The following is a 6,000-nucleotide window of genomic DNA, read 5'->3' on the forward strand; positions in this document are numbered from 1 at the left end:
CAATTCTTTGGTCTTCCTTATTCATTCTCCAGCTTTTACACGTGTATGAGGTGATTGAAAGTGGCATGGCTTGGGTCAAGAGTACCTTAGTCCTCAAAGTGACATCTTTGCTTTCCAACACTTTAAAGAGGTCTTTTGTAGCGGATTTGCCCAATTCGATATGTCCTTCGATTTCTTGAATGCTGTTTCCATGGGTGTTCATTGCAGATTCAAGTAAAATTAAATCCTTGACAACTTCAATATTTTCTCCATTTATCATGATGTTGCTTATTGGTCCAGTTGTGAGGATTTTTGTTTTCTTTATGTTGAGGTGCAATCCATACTGAAGGCTGTGGTCTTTGATCTTCATCAGTAAGTACTTCAAGTCCTCTTTGCTCTCAGCAAGCAAGATTGTGTCATCTGAATGATGCAGGTTGTTAATGAGTCTTTCTCCAATCCTGATGCCACATTCCTCTTCATAGAGTCCAGCTTCTTGGATTATTTGCTCAGCATATGGATTGAGTAAGTATGGAAAGGATACAGCCCTAACGCACACCTTTCCTGGTTTTAAGCCACAAGGTGTTCCCTTGTTTCATTCAAATGACTGACTCTTAGTCTATGTACAGGTACCTCATGAGTACAATTAACTGTTCTGGAATTCCCATTCTTTGCAACGTTATCCATAATCTGTTACGATTCACTCAAAAGTATTTGTATAATCAATAAAACAGGTAAACATCTTTCTGGTATTCTCTGCTTTCAGCCAGGATCCATCAACACTTAGAAAGCTAAATTGTCAGGTTTAAGAATGGACTGAAGGCACGGGATGGGGAAGAACATATTAGGCATAGAAGGATATTTGTAGTTCTGTGGCATCTTGCTTGTTTCTGGGATGCTAGAAGCTATGCCACAAGTATTTAAAACACCAGCAGGGTCACCCATGGTGGACAGGTTTCAGTGTAATTTCCAGACTAAGACAGAGTAGAAAGAAGGACCTAGTAAAAAAAAAAAAAAAAAAATTGGCTAGTGAAAACCATATAAACAGCAGGGGAATGCTGTCTGTTACAGTGCCAGAAAATGAGCCTCTCCTGTGGAAGGCACTCAAAATATGAATGGGGAAGATCTGCCTCCTCAAACTAGAGTCGACCTTAATTACACCGATGGAGTCAGGCTTTCAGGACCTACATTTGCTGATGTGGCACGGCTCAAAGTGAGAAAAAAGAGCTGCAAACATCCTTAATAATCATACCATGGAATGCACAAATTATGAATTAGGAAAATTGGAAGTCATCAAAAATGAAAAGGAACATATAAAAATCAACATCTTAGGAGGCAGGGCCAAGATGGCGGAGTTGTTGGACGTTTCCTGGGTTTCCTCTTATAACAAAGACCTGAAAAAAACAAGTTAATTGATTATATATGACACTCTAGGAGCCCTGAACATCAAGGACAAAGCTGAGGATTCGGACTGAGTGGCAGGGGGAGGGAGAGACAGTTCAGAAGCAGTGAAGATTTGCCGGACCTGACCTGGCCTGCATCCTGTAGGCTGGATCAGCCAGCGCACACGGCCTTAGGCAAAGCAGTAGCGCTCGGGACCGTTTTCCACGCTGGGAGAAACTGAGCAATGGAGAGTCTGCATAAGCCTACAGAAACAGGAGGAAGCAGCTCTGGATCTGTGAAAATTAAGTGCAGGCGTCTAACCTGCTGCAGGGGATCAAAATAACCCTTCCCACACTGGGAAGTACCTCTCCCCTCTCCACCCACCCCCTCCCCACTCTGCTTGGGTCCAGGATCCAGCTTCAGCAATTGCCAAGCCCACTAGGCCAGTTGTGGGACCTGTCAAGTGCCCCAAGCAATTCTCCCGGCTTTGGAGAGGGAACAAATTAACAAACAAATAACAGTCAGGGAAAAACTAATCTGCCAGCTCCCCTAAGCCAGGACCTCAGGGCAGGCACAGTGCCTTTGCCTAGGCACAAGTACAAGCAGTCCACTGACTCCGAGTGCCTCTCACCACTGCCTAGGCCTGTGTGGACTCATTTCAACAGCATAGGCCCTCATTAGCATAGGAAAACAGGGTATAGACCTGAAGCTTATTTCCAATTATAACAGCTAAGGAGGAGCAGCAGATTTGCAACATTTGATACCAGCCACCCCATTAAGCAGGGTTCTCACCTACCCACATTAGGGGCTTGAGGATTGGTAGCTCCACTCACTTCTCCTAGTCACCCACGACAGGGGTCCAAGAATAAGCGCTGCCCCCCTCCCTCCCCCGTCTGGACAACCAACAGCATTTGTTGCCCAAAGTCTGGCTGCAAAACCCACCCACCTATGTGCTCTAGGGAACAGTGATACGCCTTCCACCTAGGCACTCAAGGACAGCCATCAGCCCTCTACCTTGCTCAGCACATAACCCCTTACTGCAGTGAGATATCTCTACCTACTCCAATCACTCCTATGTAGCTCTGCCCGACTAGGACTGTAGATGAGAGCCTGTACCACACACTCGGTGATGGACAACCTGGATACCTGAGCTGAATCCACACAGGAAAATTACACAGACTACTGGGCTCACATAACTAGTAGCAGCTCTAACCGCCTGGTGACACTAAGTGAGAACTTCAAAGATGCCAATAATCAAAGTAGCTCATACAATCAGCCTATTCGGGCATATTAAAACAAAACAAAACAAAACAAGAAGCTAGGACACAATATAATAACTTACTGATGGCTCACAAAAAACAGTCAATATCAAATCACATAAACAGGCAGACCATGACGGCTTCAGCAAGCAACCAAAACAATGAACCAGTAAACCTCCCAGAGGAAGAGAAATTATTTGAATTACCAGAAGTAGAATTGAAAAGATTAATATACAGAGCTCTTTAAGAAATCAAGAAGGAGATCAGGCAAAACACAGACTAAGCCAAGGAACACACAGACAAAGCAATAGAAGAACTTTTGAAGGTTATACAAGAGCAAAATGACAAATTCAACAGACTTCAAGAATCCATAGAGAGACAGCAAATAGAAATCCAAAAGTAACAATAAAATTTCAGAATTAGACAACTCATTAGGAAGTCATAGGAGCAGAACTGAAGTTAGAATTAGTGAGACTGAAGATAAAGCACTTGACATCAATTTATGTGAGGAAAAATCACATAAATGAATTAAAAAAAAAATGAAGAAGCCCTAAGACTTATGTGGAACTCTATCAAGAGGAGTAACCTACAAGTGATTGGAGTACCAGAATGGGGGGGGGGAGCAGAAAATACAGAGAAAACTGTTTAAGATTTGTTGGCAGAAAACGTCCCTGATATCGTGAAAGATGAGATGATATATATCCAAGAAGCTCATCGAACCCCACACATGGTAGATCACAAAAGAAAGTCATCAGGATATATTATAGTCAAACTTGCCAAAACCAAAGACAAAGAGAGAATTTTAAGAGCAGCTGGGGATAAACAAAAAGTTATCTACAAAGGAGAATCCATAAAGCTAGGGTCAGGCTACTCAGCAGAAACCATGCAGGCAAGAAGACAATGGTATGACATACATAAAGCCTTGAAGGAAAAAAAATTGCCAACCAAGAATCATATATACAGCAAAACTGTCTCTCAAATGTGATAGTGAAATTAGGGCATTTCCAGTTAAACAGAAGTTAAGGGAACTTGTAAAAAAACAAATCAAAATTACAAGAAATACTAAAGGGAGTCCTCTGGTTAGAAAATGGATAATATCAGATAATAGCCCAAGACTAGAACACAGGAAAGAACAGCCAGATATCAACCTAGATTTAAAAAAAAAAAAAACAACCCATTGCCGTCAAGGCAATTTGAACTCATAGGAAAGTCACAAAAATAAGTCAAAATTATAACACTGAAAATAGGGAAACAGAGATGTCAATATGTAAAAGATGACAACATTAAAACAAAAAAGAGGGACTAAACAATGTAGTCATAGAACATTAATATGAAGAGGAAGTCAAGGCTATATCAAGAAATAAAAGATTGGTTTAAACTTAGAAAAATAGAGGTAAACGTTACGGTAACCACAAAAGAAACTAAGAATCGTATACATCAAAATAAAAAACAAGAAAAACATAAAGACCAACAATTAGAAAATCAACAACAATGAAAAACATGAAAAGAAAATACATAAAGAAAAATGACTCACCACAGAAAATTAACTGAAACAAAGAAACTGTAAACAACAAGCACACAAAAAAATACATCACAACGACCGCTCTAAACTCTTACCTATCAATAATTACACTGAATGTAAATGGACTAAATGCACCAATAAAGAGACAGAGAGTGGCAGAATGGATAAAAAAATATATATATATGTTCTGTCTATAAGTTGCCTACAAGAGACAAACCTTAGACTCAAAGACACAAACAAACTAAAACTCAAATAGAAAAAAATATATCAAGGAAACAACAACCAAAAGAGAGCAGGAGTGGCAATATTAACCTCTGACAAAATAGATTTTAAAGCAAAATCCACCACAAAGGATAAGGAAGGACACTATGTAATGATTAAAGGGTCAATATGCCAGGACGTAACCATAATAAATATTTATGCACCCAACGACAGCGGTCCAAAATACATAAAACAAACTCTAACAGCATTGAAAAGAGAGATAAAAACAAAAACCAAACCTGTTGCCGTCGAGTCAATTCTGACTCATACCTACCCTATAGGTCTGAGTACAACTGCCTCATAGATTTTCCAAGAAGTGCTTGGTGGATTTGAACTGCCGCCGTTTTGGTTAGCAGCTGTAGCATTTAACCACTATGCCACCAGGGTTTCTGAAAAGAGAGATAACTCCACAGTAATAGTAGGAGACTTGAATACACCAGATTCAGTAAAGGACAGAACATCCAGAAAGAAGATCAATAAAGACACGGAAGATCTAAATGCCACCAACCAACTTAATCTCATGGGCACGTACAGAACACTCGACACAAAGGCAGCCAAGTACACTTTCTTTCCCAATGCACAGGGAACATTCTCCAGAATAGACCACATATTAGGCCCCAAAGCAAGCTTTAACAGAATCCAAAACCTCAAAATATTACAAAGCAACTTTTCTGACCATGAAGCCATAAAAGTAGAAATCCATAACAGAAAAAAACAAGGGAAAAAATTAAATACATGGAAACTGAACAATACCTTGCCCAAAAATTACTGGGTTATAGAAGAAATTAAGGACACAATAAAGAAATTTACAGAATCAAATGAAAATGAAAACATATCCTACCAGAACCTTTGGGACACAGCAAAAGCAGCGCTCAGATGTCAATTTATAGCAATAAATGCACACATAAAAAAAAGAAGAATGGGCTAAAATCAAAACATTAATGCCACAACTCGAACAATTAGAAAGAGAGCAGCAAAAGAAGACCTTGGGCACCAGAAGAAAGCAAATAGTAAACATTAGAGCAGAATTAAGTGAAATAGAGAATAGAAAAACAATCTGAAGAGTTAACAAGACCAAAAGCTGGTTCTTTGAAAAGATCAACAAAATCGATAAGCCAATGGCCAAAATACCAAAGAGAAACAGGAGAGAAAGCAAATAACCCAAATAAGAAATGAGATGGGTGATACCACAACAGACCCAACGGAAATCAAAAGAATCCTAACAGAATATGATGAAAAATTGTACTCCAACAAATTGGAAAATCTAGAGGAAATAGACAAATTTCTAAGAACACACTACCTACCTGAACTAACACAAACAGAGGTAGAACAACTAAATAAAAAGAGAAGGAAGAGATAATTGAAGAGGAAAAAAATTCACATGCAAAAAAAAAAAAAAAAAAAAGCCCTGGCCCTGACGGCTTCACTGGAGAATTCTACCAAACTTTCAGAGAAGAGTTAACACTACTATAATAAAGATGTCTTAGTTATCTAGTGCTGCTATAACAGAAATATCACAAGTGGATGGCTTTAACAAAGAGAAATTTATTTTCTCATAGTCTAGTAGGCTGGAAGTCCAAATTCAGGGCGTCAGTTCCA

This window comes from Loxodonta africana, chromosome 7 (assembly GCF_030014295.1).
Source record: "Loxodonta africana isolate mLoxAfr1 chromosome 7, mLoxAfr1.hap2, whole genome shotgun sequence".
NCBI classification, from domain to species: Eukaryota; Metazoa; Chordata; class Mammalia; order Proboscidea; family Elephantidae; genus Loxodonta; species Loxodonta africana.